General features: G+C 44.3%; 1 protein-coding gene across 3 annotated transcripts in view; it reads left to right on the top strand.

Moving 5' to 3' along the window:
- Nucleotides 1-3046: 3046 nt before the first annotated feature.
- INPP4B (inositol polyphosphate-4-phosphatase type II B) overlaps nucleotides 3047-14116 on the top strand; it is a gene marked incomplete at its 5' end in the record, with an annotated part of 260693 nt that continues 249623 nt past the window's right edge. Inside the window, one exon of one of the 3 annotated variants that reach the window (XM_082237557.1) lies at nucleotides 3047-3616. Of the gene's footprint in view, nucleotides 3617-4478; nucleotides 4709-14116 lie in introns of those variants that run through there. The other 2 variants (XM_082237558.1, XM_082237559.1) reach the window with 2 other exon arrangements.

The following is a 14116-nucleotide window of genomic DNA, read 5'->3' as shown; positions in this document are numbered from 1 at the left end:
GCCAGCTGACTACAGTGGTACCTCGGGTTACATAGGCTTCAGGTTACATAAGCTTCAGGTTACAGACTCCGCTAACCCAGAAATAGTACCTTGGGTTAAGAACTTTGCTTCAGGATGAGAACAGAAATCATGCTCCGGCGGCGTGGCGGCAGCAGGAGGCCCCATTGGCTAAAGTGGTGCTTCAGGTTAAGAACAGTTTCAGGTTAAGAACGGACCTCCAGGACAAATTAAATTCTTAACCCAAGGTACCACTGCATAATGCTTCATGTCAACTTAGGGAAACAAATCCAGCTGCCTGGGAGAAAAGTGATGGGAGAGAATAAAGGCAAGTTAAGTGGCTGCCCCTAAATATTTGTTTATCATGAGTTGTTTCAACTCCCTAGCAAAGCTCTCAATGCAGCTAATACAATGAGTCAAAAAATAATTCACTCAATAAAGCCCTTTTAAGTAGCACAACAAGGAAAGGGAGCATTTATTTAAAAAATAAGCCATAGTCCAGAGGGAGGGAAACAAAAATGTTTGAAAGCTTGCTGAAACAGAAATAAAGAGGAAGGTAAATGGAACTCAAAGGACAAGAAGCCTAACATCCTGGACACTGTAGCGAAGGATCTTTTCTTCTTCTGCATTGTTGTTATTATTATACAAACTCAAACCAAGAACACAAAAAATCACAGCAGCAAAAGAAGCCAGCTGCCCCCCATACCCTGCAAATTAACACCAGTATTTCCCAGCTTCATTGTTCCCAATTTCTCACAGTTTAGACGGTGAAAGGACATGCAAAGTGGGGCCTCCTGCTGAACTCCATGGATGGACAGGGTTGTTTGCGAGGAGAGAAGGTGCACCCATAAGGTATCCTGGTTCTAAGACTTTAAGGGTGATAACCTGAAGCAGCACTTTGAATTGTGCCCTGAAACAGACGGACAGCTTGTGGAGAAGAATCCGCTGCAACCCAAACAGCTGGATTTTACATGAGTTGGAATCTTCCGCATAACCTCTTCTCATATAGAACATTGGGCTGCAATCCTCACTTTCTACATGATGGGGCAGATCTTGCTCTAAGGGCTATGCCACCATCTTGGACTATGCCACCATCAGCATTTGAGCAACAGCAGCAAGTTCAGAGACTTGTTGATATTGGACACCCCTCTTAGAGTATGTCAAAAGCTCAGCTAGATATGACATGAACACTTGATTGATTGCAAAGATACCCTTTCCAAAGAAGCCTATCTGCCTTTACTAATGAATAGTTTAGGGCTCCCCCTTTTACTGGCCCTTCTTCTGAAACTTTAGAACAACTTGTCATATGGACATTTACCAGGTGAAGCTTTTCTTAGCACAGAGATTGAGAACTGAGATAAGCTAAATTTCTCAGGCTATTGTTGAAGGCAGGAGAGCAAGACTGAACCTAACAATTCCGCAGTCATAAACCTATTAAAGGCACAAGGCTTCTGTCCATTAAAAAAGCTTACTAAATTGGAGCTGGCTATTAAGGACCCAACAGTCCCTATTGTTTTACAAAATGCAGCTGCAGAGATGCAAAACATAAGCCAGAGATCAGCACACAATTTTCTTTTAGCACTTTCCTCTCATGTTGTTTGTCTGCTAAAATGGCCATGTGTCTTCTGAGATGGATTTGCTGTCATGTTTTGGACCACACACTTAAATTAAGCAAATGGCAGGCCAAAATTGAGTACTCTCACCACTATGCTACCCTTCCATACCCACAGTGCATATGTGCAGCCTTTGAGATACCACCAGGGGGAGACAGAGAATAATTTGGACCTCCCATATTTCCCTGTTCTGCTCTCTACCCATTAATGTCACCTCCCAATATTCTCCACTCAAGTGCTCAACACATACTTCACTAACAGAAGGAATGAGAGTGGGTTCAATGACTGATATGGGAACATCTGCAGCTGCAGCATTGCTGAAATTGAGTGGTTCAATTGTGTCTGATCTATATTGAGTAATATAGCCCAGTAATATGACGCTGAACATTCATTCTGCATGCACTCTGATTTGCTCCCTGTTAGTCATTAATTCACCCAACGTTTTTCAATGTTTTCCCTGCAAAATATAGACAGTCTGGAAGCACTCCTAGTCAGGCATCACCCCTTATGCAATTACACAAGAGGAGAGAGTGGGGGTGCACTCCTTGGCCCCACTTGTGGCATCACTGTCACCACTCCCACAGGTCTCCGTGTGTTGGCGGCTGTAGAAGGCAGCATGCCTCTGAATGCCAGTTGTTGGACTCAGGTCCTGATTTCAAGCTTCTCAGAGACATCTGGTTGGTCACCACAAGAACAGCTGGACTAGATGGGCCACTGGTCTCATCCATCAGGGCAAATCTTGCCTTCTTGCAAATTTCTGCCAAGGAGAGCGTGCTTGACATGTGCAGGATTACAGTATGATTTAAAACCCTGGAAGATCAGCCTTCAGAATCCTGTAGGAGCCTACATGGGGGGAACAAGATCCCTGCTGCAGAGGTAAATCCTCCAACATGGATTGGGGTGGGGGCACAACAGCCAAGATGGGGAGGATGGTGGATCCCTGCTCTCTCCCATCATGTGATGTTAACTGTGTGTAGGGAAACACTTGAAGACATCTTGGGAGATCTGATGTAAGAGTAGACTGTAAGCATAATGGAAAAATAAAATGCATGTTTGCAATTTACTCAACCCTTTGAAAATTATGGGGTTTTCTAACAATCTTTTATCTCATTCATCCTTCAGTTGAGACCAGTGAGTAAAAGTTGCCAATATTTTCTCTGGCAGGCATCTTCAAACATGGCTACGTGCCAGATAATTGTCAAAAACCTTGGCAGCTCATTTATTATTTTTTTCAAACGTGCTGCCAGCCTACTTCCTGAGATAGGACGCTAGTTGAGAGGGGAGGGGGGTGAACCACCTGAGAACGCAGCCTTTTGGGTGCCCAGTAGAGGGCACTCTCTCTTTCTCACCCTCTGGTTCTCCAGGGAGCTCACAGCAAGAAGCGAGCGCCCCCTAGACTCCGGGAGGCGCACGGCAAGCCACAGTTGCTTGCTGCCCGCCTCTCGCCCGGGTCACCTCTGAGCTCAGCGTTGCGGTGCCAGAGAGCGCGAGAGGGAAAGCAGCCGAGCATCGCGCGCCGGCCTCCCGTCTCTTGCGGCGCGTGCGCCCTTGGACACAGGCCGTCGCTCCTGGGGTTGGCCTCCTGCAGAGCCTGGGAGCCTCCGTCGAGCTGCGGTGACATTGGAGGAAGGAGGCAAAAGAGAGGAGGCGGAGACTCGGCTGGCGGGAGGCGGCGCTACCGAGGGGAAGGAACGCGCGCGCCTCGCTTTGCGCCTCTGGCTTGTGCGAGCAGCTGCAGCGAAGCAGCCCCCTCGACTCGGCGCGGAGGCTCTGAGGCGCGCTGGCGGTGGCCGCCCGGCTGGCTGGCTGGCAGGAGAGCGCGGAAGCCCGCTGAGTCTCGCCCCCGCCGCTTTCCCTTGCAGCTCCTCTCTCCCGCTCGGCCAGGGGTTGGCGAGGAGCTGCGGACTATAAATAGCAGAGGCTACGGAGTCCTTGCGTGCCACAGACTGGAGACGGACGCAGGCGGGCAGGCGGGCGAGCGGCGCCTTGGCGGGGAGGCAGCGCAGGTAAAAACAAACTCAGACCTGTCCCTCTCTTTCTCCGGGGCGGTTTCCTGAGGGCAAGCGCGGGTGGGCGACTGCTGCCGCCGCCGACGGGGGGCTAGTCTGAGGCGAAAGTCGCCTCCGTTTTCCCACCCCGCTTCTCGAGCCCCTTTCAAGTTTCTTCCTGTTGCAGTTTCGCCGGGAGGCGGGCGGGAAACCCAAGTCCGAAGAGGCGGGCGCTGCCGGCAGGGAAGGTTCGGGGGCTTGGGCGGCAGGTGCGAGCGAGGGCGAAAGGAGCAGGTGTCGAGAGTCGCGGGGCTGGCAGTGGCTTCGTTGCCTGGCGCGCGCGAGGAGGAGAGAGGCGCTCCGGGGCTGCTGCTGCTGCTGCTGCGACGACTGGGACCCTCGAGACGGGCTTTGCCTTACCTGCCCTTTCCGCGAGAACCGTCTTTGGAGTTGTTTTCTCCTCCTCTGCGAGGCGGGAGAACTATTTTAAAAAGGGCGGCGACGGGGATGCTGGTTGGGGACGCAAAGAGAGACCCTTCTCGTCCTCCTGGTCTTTCTGCTGCGTGCATTTTTCTCTCCCTTATTGAGGAGAGAGATGTCTGTCGCTGGGTACCAAGCGAGGCGTCTGCCCGGAAAGATGAGGCGGGATTGCAGTGAATGAGGGTTGCAGGCAGGCAGGCAGGCAGACTGGCTGGCTGCTGCTGCTGCGATAGAGACCCTGTTAGTTTAAAGGAAGGCAGAGGATGATCGCCGTTTTGGTTGTCGCCTTGCCATCAAGAACGCAGGATCTTCCTTTCTGGCGGCGGCGGCGGCTGATCCTTGGAGATGCATTGGAAACGTGGCATTCCGGGTGGTTTGGGCACCGAAGAGAGAAAGAGCTCGCTCTCAGAGCAAGTGCGGATGCTACCCTGAACACACACACACACGGTGTTAAGGAGATTTAAAAAGAACTTCTCAGCATTAGGAGAAGTGGGCGTTAGGAGGAACACCGAGCTCGTTGCGGTTCCTGCTGGGGAATCTCTCTTAGTTGCGAGGAGGAGAGCAGTTCCGAAATCCGTGGTACAGAGTTTTTGCTGGCCCACACTTATCGGAAATCTGGAGCAAATTTAAGTAAGGGGGAGGGGGAAGAGCGTGGCTTTCTGGAACAAATATTGGTCAGAAAAGTTAGAGGAGGCACTTCGTGTGTGTGTGTGTGTGTGTGTGTGTGTGTATGTATATATATATATAGAGAGAGAGAGAGGGGCTCCTCGTCTTCTTTTAATTAGGCTCAAATGAAAGTGCGTTCATCAGACTCCTTAAAATGCAAATGAAGCTCAGATGTATTGGCTAGAGTATACTCTAAATATTAGAGAATTTTGAGGGTTGGTTTTTTTGTTTTGTTTTTTGAGAAAAGCTATTAAGTGCAGTGCCATCTGGCACATCCCTCTGTATTCTTCTCTCTTTGGAAAGCGTTCACACTTGTTAATGATACAGCTAAATATGTACACTGAGGTTTAATTGAACCTAGATTGCTTCATGGGGTGTTGAATTTTGCACTGGTTAATGGACTTGGTGTTCATTGTATTTAAATACGATGATTTTGTTCTGAAAGTTCTTGTGCTGAAATATTGACTTAATAGCCTGCAGTGTTTTTGTGGTTTTATATATTCCTCTTCTCTGAGCTCAAAGGCTGTCTCCTTGGAGAGGTGGCGGGAGATACCCAACCATACTGGCTCAGCTGTTCTACAATCTAGATGATAATCACCTGGAGGTAACAGAGACACTCTTTTTAAAAAACGGCACCAATTGTTAGTGGGGTTTAATTTTCAGGAAAGCACACACGCAAACACACGGCTCTATTAAGTATTAAGGCAATACCTATGTTTGATCAGCAACACTGCATTGGCCTCCTTTTTTTTACTTAGGATGTTATATAACTGGTTTCTTATATATATTCATTTGTCAACATGGAATGGCCCAAATTAGTACAACTAGAGGCATACAAAAATGTGCAGGATTGGAGCCAATGTCATCTTGCATTGAATTCAAGGGGGGATTACTCACAGTGCATCAAATTAAGCATGCATGGAAGTCTTTATAGGATTTGGGGGCTTTAAATTATTGATGTGCTTCTGGGTTTGCTTCTGGAATCTAAGGAAGCACATGTGATTTATGCATAGGACTCCTGCTCCATGGTTAGTCATTATCTGGATGCAAGAGTTCCACTTGTGCAGTACCCCTGTGGGTAGATGTTGCAATGCCTAAGAGAAAGGAAAGCAAGGTTTCTTAGTTCTGGCCATATGGTTTGGGTAGATATATTGACAAAATTTTGCTCTTTAGCACACTTCCACTACTGCAGCATAAACTGGAAGCAGGCAACTTGGTAGGTGCAGAGGTTCACAGTAGTAATGATGATTTATACATATTTAAAATGTGGATCCTTTTGAAATGTTACTTAAATTTTATTTTTTAAAAAGCAGGGTTACACTTGCTAGGGTGCTACACTTGAAGAAGGCTATAGACGAATCAGAATGGAGTGAAATGGGCAGTAAAGATGGCCAGTGATATGGAAAGCAAGCCCTGTGATGAATACTGAGGGAGGCCATGATACAGTGGAGGGCTTAGGCTATGTGCACATTAGCAGCTTAAAATGAAGCGACGCCATTTCTCCCACTGCGTTTCAAGTTTCATTTGCATGTTGCTGTACACACCAGAGAGGTGGCAGGGATGACTTCACCTGATGCACATTACCTGTCTAGTTACCCTGCACTTGCAGCCTCCTATTAATGAGGCTCTCATCTGCGGGTGTGCAATGGCTGTCTCAAATGTGCACACCTCGGCTTGACTGCGAAGTGAACGTGGCTTACATTTTTCAAATCTGATGAAAGTTGGTTCAAGGGGGTGGGGGAAAGTACCAAGCAACAGTATTCCCCAGGAAACTGCAGGATAGATGGGAGTTGTGGCTAACGCAAGCAATGGGAGTGCTTTGGAATAAATGGCAATGTGTACACTGCCAAAGGATGGTTTTCTGATGTCCCAAAGGGCAGGACTACATCACATGGGCTTAAGTTAGAGGAGGTAGATATTGGCTGAACATTAGGTGAAGATTCTTGAGGGTAGGAGCAGTTTGGCAATGGAACCACTTCTTTTTCATTGTAAGTCACTTTGAGTTGCCTTGAGCAAGAAAATGCAATCACCAGATTTAATAATAACAATCACGTATCTAGAGGCGTGTTGGACTCTCCTCTGCTGTAGGTCTACAAGTAGAGTCAGGGTAGCTGTCTGTTGCAGATGCTGTAGTTCTCGATTTCCTATATCGAGCAGGGTTTGTGTGTACACAAAGCTCCCCTTCAATTTTATGACTGTGAAGTTTTTCACTGATGTAATTTGTGTTCCAACCTTGCAGTTCGAAAGCACATCAAAGTGCAAGTAGATAAATAGGTACTGCTCCAGCAGGAAGGTAAATGGCGTTTCCGTGCACTGCTCTGGTTCGCCAGAAGCGGCTTAGTCATGCTGGCCACATGACCCGGAAGCTGTATACCAGCTCCGTCGGCCAATAAAGCGAGATGAGCACCGCAACCCCAGATTCGGTCATGACTGGACCTAATGGTCAGGGGTCCCTTTACCTTTACCTTTAATTTGTGTTCTGCAACTATTGATATTAAGAGGTGTGTTTAAATTTTCATTATTATTTTTTTAAAAAAGCACCTGCGTTTCTCCATTTGAGACTACATCCAGGGGTGGCTCCAAATGAAGCAAACTTTTCATGCAGAATATCATTCTAAATAATCACCTTGGGTTTTTTTCTTGAGAAAAGGATGTTGCATTTAAATGAAAGTGGATACATACAGTTCTATACAGTTATTGGCTGCACTGAAGGAACTACCGGTAAGCCTTGTGAGACAATGGACTGAAGATATTTCTACTTGGGGTAATAAATGATACCTTAGATTCCGAACGCCCTGGAACTCGTTCGTTTTGGCTTCTGAATGCTGCAAACCCGGAAGTGATTGTTCTGGTCTGCGAACGTTCTTTTGGAACCCGAACGTCTGATGGGGCTTCTGCAGCTTCTGATTGGCTGCAGGAACTTCCTGCATGTGCCATGTGTGCAGATGTTATTACTTAATGATATAAAGCAGTTTCTCTGTCCCATTTGCCATTTGTAATACAAACATGTTTATGCTGCGTTTGTGAAAAAATGTCAGAGTTCAATGGATTGTGGAATGCCATGTTCAGGAGATTTTTTTTCTAGGGTGACATTTCCTTGGACTGCTAAGACCTTATTAAATTATCCTTTTGCCATAAAGCAAGAGAAAAGGTGCTTTGGGGCTTAATTTAAATTGGGGCACCACCCTGGGTTTTGTTTGTGGCCCCACAGCTTTGTCCTGCAGTGTGTGAAGTGAGGGTTTCTCCCTTTATCCCCAGGCTGATTTTTTCTCTGATTTCAAATGTGATTAGCATTAAAAGCCCCAAAGATCTGGAGAAACCAAATTTACATGCAATGCCTCTTTTCCTCCAGTGAAGCAAACATAACATGCAGATAATTCTGTGTTTTGCTTAAGTGGAATTTTCTTTAAATATAAAACTTTTATTATATTAGTGCTGTAAATATTCAGATACTCCAGCTTTTTGTCATATTCAGAAATGCATATAGTCACCTTAACCTGTCTCATGTTGGCTTTTGCTCCACAAAGCCAGAAAATTTGAAGCTTAGGCTAATGTCATAACAGATGTGCCTTGTGATCAACAAATTTTGTTTGATTACAACTTGGCCTCCATGCACCTGCACTTTCCCCCTGTCTTTCAGGCTCAGGTGGGGAGAGCAGAGTGCTTGGGACCAGCAAAATATGCCCCCTTGTTCTGCATTGCCTTAGGAATCACTTGACCCTTACTCCATTTCTACAAGGATCCTCCTGTGAGTTGTTTGTTATTTATTGCTTACATCAGTAGCTGCCAGGATGTGTTAAAGTCTGGCAGATGGGGGACATCTCTGTTGCATTGGGGGCAAGGCTGGTACTGTGGACAGTGACTTGGGATGTGATGCATGTAGCTCTGTTTCCTACCAGCAATAGGTGATTGTACCCAGTGCTATTTTTCTAGAAAGTGAGGTGCCAGAACTCACCATGAACACCTCCCTTGTTCTCTTGGAATGGCAATGACGACCACCTGAGAGGTACCAGATCTGAGTTCCGGCTGAAAAAAAGCCCTCATTGTACCAGTAGTGAAAAATTTCAAAGCAAGTTTTGAAAGTGGTAACTCACTTCTTTCATAGATTTTTATTTAAAGTCTTCAAGGAAAGGTGTATCTTGGCAGCGTGGAGGTGATGAGCATACTGACTTTAAATAGGAATAGGCTGCGTAATTATTTATATTTCAGTGCATTTGTAGGCCAGTGCCTCTTCCCCTGTAAAAAAGAGACTCTCTCAGGAATTCTCATGGAATATCAAGTTAAAGAAAAATTTAGCTCAAAAATCTTAGCCCATAACCCATGCACAGTTTCTGTTGCAAAGCGGTCTTGGGAGGGTGAAATTTAAATCAAAGAAGCACTTTCCACATCATTTCATTTCATCTGTGACACCAGACCACTTAGCCCATTTTACCCTCACAAAGCATTTCAAATACAAAAGCAACCCCAGATGCTTTGTAACGTGCCTACTGGTGGAAATCTCACCATGAGAATGAATCACTGTTTTCCTATTTAGTGAACATAGCTGGTCTCATTCCAGGCAGTTCCCTGGCCAACAAACAGATAGTTTGAGTGAGAGTGTCACATACCATTTCCAAACAATGTACAATCTCTGGTTTTGGTGAGTTTCGAGAAGGGAATGGTAAAGTTGAAGGGGTGATCTAGTAGTTTGAATGTTGGACCAGGACCTGAAAGATTCCTAAGCCAGGAATCTTGCTGGGTTACTTTGGGCCAGTCAAAGATCCTCAGCCTAACTTATCTCACAGGATTCTTTTGTAATTTATACATTTCCTGAGCAAGGGTGCATAATAATGGGTTGCTATAGCAATTAACACATTGTTGTTTTGCAATGATATAAATTTATGGTGATGTAAGTTACATGTGCTTTGAGATCTAGCATTATATTTGCATATATACAGGGTGTGTATGTGAAGTGAGAAACTAAAGTTAATTGATTTCTCATTGATCCTCTTGGCATTTGCCGGAACACCAAGTGAAGGTGCTTCCACAATGGACATTTTCTTTTGAAACACCAGCATTTGCTTGTGTAGGTATTATGGAAAATCCAGATGTTGTTTCTACCAGGAAGTCTCAGCAGCTGCTCCTGCCTCTTCTTCCTCCCTCCCTTCCTCCCTCCTTCTGCCCCCCAATTATTTAATTAACAACTTTATGCACAACTTAATCAACAAAAAACACCAAATGAGGTACATAAAACAATGTAAAATATTTTAAAAAATACATATAAAATCAAACATTTAAAAACAACTGGAAATCACAAGCATATTTGTTAAAATTACCCATATGGATAGGCTTAACTAAAACTTTTTAGCAGATGCCAAAAATAATACAGTGGCATTGCAACTTGCACTTGTTCTACATTTGCAATTGCAACATTATGTGGGCGGGTGGGGGGGGGGATGAATAAATGGAGAGCAGGAAAGACCACTGTTCCCTGCTCTCCATTCATTTCCCCACTAGCCATGCACCCAGTGGGTTTTCCTTGCTTATTGGCCTCTGTAACCTTCGCAGAGCCCAATAAGAAGCCCTCTGCCTCCTTGGAGGGCTGGTGGTTCTGGGGGTTCCTGACTTTGCATGATTTTGCCTTTGTGCATGGACCCTTGGGCGAGCTATACAGAGAAGGTGCTTGCCTAAAATTAATGGGCAAGTAGATGTTGCTAAGACTGAAGGATCAGTTCCTTGTGAGTGTGGAGCAATCACATGTAGCACTTATAAAAGTGTTAGTTCTGTTGATGGAAGCAGTAGAGTGGGCTTTATCATCCAATAGTAACACCTTGAATTGGGCCAAGTAGCAAGCTGGCAACCAGTGCAGGGATGTAGCATATCAACAGAAATTCACTCCAGTCCACAAATGAGCTACAGCAATTTTCAATTTCCAGATGAAGCTGAAGGGAAGTTACCTCATATAGAGTATATTGCAGTAATCCAATCTTGAAGGTACCCGTGCCTAGACCACTGAAGTCAAGCTATTGCACAACACATCACCAGCTACACATGTATGATTTGATTGGATGTGCCACAACTGCAGAGTCAGGATCAGAATGTGCAGCCGGTTGGTCACTGGCCCCTCAAAGGCTTTGGTCTTCCTCTACAATATATGTCAGCAACCTCCAGACTGTTTGAAAGAGCTCAGCTACCTGGCCACTAGAGGAGGCAATGCAGACTCTGAATTGTGTCCTCTTCACCATCCATACTGCCAGAATGTAGACACGGTTATGTGCACTAACCAATGTCCAGTTGCTTTTCTATTATGCATGGTAATGAAATCAGTATCTCTTCTGCAAAAGAGAACCCATGTGATGTTCAGTGCCACTGTATTCTTTGACTGACACAGTGGTAGGAGTAATCCCGGCAAAAAAGGTGATTTATATTTGCATTTATTGCAATGCAAATATTCTTTTCCCTTTTTGATGCAGAGGCTTCTGTTTCAGATTCTGGGATCTGTTTTCTCTTTGAAGAGGGAAGGTGCTAATGAGAGCATTTTGTTGTATTCTTTGATTGCAGCCTCTAAGCAGGTGATTCTAAGTATATATTTTTTGTAGCAAAGAAACTGGTGTTCTGTGGCTCAAGTGAACACCAGTTATCCAGATGGCAGTCCCCCCACCCGCCCCCAAGAGAAAGTGAAAGAAACTACTTCAAATGTGCAGCCTACACCTCCAATGCTTTTCTTGCAGATTCTCTTACAGTATAGGTGGCAAGTCTTTTGGGGGCAGTCAGGTTCAGCCAGCTATGAAGATGCTATAGAGGGAAGGAAGTGAAGGAGGGATTAAAGGGAGAAATGGATTTGACCCCTTGAATTGCTCATGTGCTCTACTTCAGTTTGGCTTGCCACTCAATCTAGTTTTCTGAAACCTGTCACAGACACTTGGGAGGAAAATGTCATGAAATGCAGTGTAGTGGCTAAAACACAGAGGTGTAAACTGTGAAGCGACAGATTCAAACTATTTTCCTGCCACGGTTGGGGAAAAAACACACCTGACAGGATAACCTAATAAAAACCTTCTAGTGAAATGCCAAGACTGGTAAGAAAAACATTCCCTGTGACCACCTAGTGGATCCAGAATTCCCTTTTCAAGTAACAGTGCAGGACATACTTGTTTAGACAGGCTTCAAGCCATTTGGTGTTCTATGTTTGTGCTTCCAGGGATTAAAAAAATAATAATTATTAGCTTTATTTAGTTATTTTAGTTACAGATAGGTAGCCGTGTTGGTCTGCCATAGTCAAAATAAAAAAAATTCCTTCCAGTAGCACCTTAAAGACCAACTAAGTTAGTTCTTGGTATGAGCTTTCGTGTGCATGCACACTTCTTCAGATACACCCAGATGCAAGTATTTTAAATACACTTCAGATGCAAGTATTTTAAATTACTTGCTTATTTTGCACCTTAATTTTTTTTAGCATAATCATTTGAACCATAAGGAATGAGTAGAACAGAAACCCAAATACTGTACATAACTTAATAAAATTACTTATGCAACTAACCAACAGTTCTCCAGTTTGCTTCTTAATACTTTGGAGTAATGCTCATTAATACTTTGGGCAATATCTGGTGTCAGTCATTCACTGCAGATTCCCTGAAATGGTATTCAAAAGTATTAAGAAACAAGACAAATACATCCTGTAAAAAATATATAAATAAAAAGTATTTGTTTTGTCTTGCAAGAACAACTTCAGGAAAGATGCTGTACTGTATTTAAAGAAAAGGAATATGGGATGTGGCCTTTAGGTATTCTGGGGCTTCAGTAAGTGCCCAGAGTATTGGTTAATGCTGTAGTATTAGTAATACCGTCTTAGTTAAGAGTGAAATCGTGTAGGGGTCTTGTAAAATCTCTCCCTGCCTTCTGAAAGTTGTGTTGATCTCCTCCTGCTCCCTTTAATTGGATATAACAGGATACTAAGGTTGCAAGAAGGACTGTGTAAAACCAGACAACAGAGTTTCAAATGAAAACAATTTACAAACTATGTATCTGATGTTGTGTTAGATGCTTTCTTTAAAGTATCTATTGACAGACTGCATGTTGTATAGAGCGGGCTTCGTACTTACTGGACTGCATATATCATGGGCATTTTAGCAGAGGTGGACTTTGGTAATCCTTTGTAAGATTTGGCACCCTGTATGAGGCCAAAGGTGGGCATCCCCAAATATTTTCAATTATGAATCTACTCACTTATGAATCTACTCAATTTTGCGTGCCCCCAGCTAGGTGCCTTGTGCAGGAAACACCCAAGCCACCCTAAACTCGGTCCTGATTTTAGTAGCCGGCAATTTCCTTTATGAATATTTAGTCTGAATGAAATAAAAAATGGATTATGACTTCATATTATTTATTTAAAATATTTCTTAATGTAATAAGAGTTTTATATAACATCAGTAAATATAAGAATCAATAGAATTGCCTAAATAATTTTTTCCTAAGAAATTCCCATTATCCAATTTGCATCGCCTCACAATCAATATTGCATTATCCTGCATCTAATTCATTGTCCTCTCCAAGTTGTAGCAGAAAGAATAGTTAAAACCAAGTGTCAACTTCTCAGTTACGTATGTTATAAGGTGGATGGGTATTTTTTTTGTAAAGCTTGTAATAAAACTGTGCAGCAGATGGCAGTGTGCAATGCTGAGAACCTTATGTAACTGCAAATATACAAGGGTTTCAAGCAGTGCAAGCAAACTTTTGAAAACAAAAACGCTGGTGCAGTCTGTCTGTTTTTTCAAAGGCTCAGGTATGCCTGCAGGCCCTATCAATGTAGGGTGTGTATGTCAGTTTGGTAGTAAATCCCCTGATAACCTGTAGGCTAATATCGAAAAATGTCTTGGTGTAAATGAGAGCCGTGATCACAAAGAACAGTTTGTGCAATGGCACTACTTAAGGCATTTTATTTTGCATGCATTGATTGCAGAGATAGAACGTGGAAACAGGTGGGAGCCAGAGGAAGAGGAGGAAGCATCTCACAATATTTTGGTGCAGTTCAATAATGATTATAATGGACAGTTTACCGTATAATGGACAGATTATAATGGCTGTATACCATCTTCCAGTGGAGACTGCTCCACAGGAGTGACTGGGCTTCTCCAGCTGCCTCAGCTAGCCCTCTCATGACTCCTGCATGTCTTCTTTCTTCCAACCAGTCCAGGAGTTGGCACTTCTTCTGCCAGGTTTTGTACAACTCAGAAAGGGATGAGGACAAAACTGAAATTGGTTATCTCTGCCTGTCATTGGCTCTGGTTCCACCCATTGTTGGGCTCCCCGACTTCTGCTCCACCAATCCCCAAACGGGAAGGGAGAAAAAGAGCAATGGAGGGCAGCTTCTTCCTACTTTCATTTCTCTTTCCT

This window comes from Podarcis vaucheri, assembly GCF_965113315.1.
Source record: "Podarcis vaucheri genome assembly, chromosome: 9".
Lineage (NCBI taxonomy): Eukaryota > Metazoa > Chordata > Lepidosauria > Squamata > Lacertidae > Podarcis > Podarcis vaucheri.
Note: the sequence above shows the minus strand (reverse complement) of the source record. Positions and strands in the feature narration are given on the sequence as shown.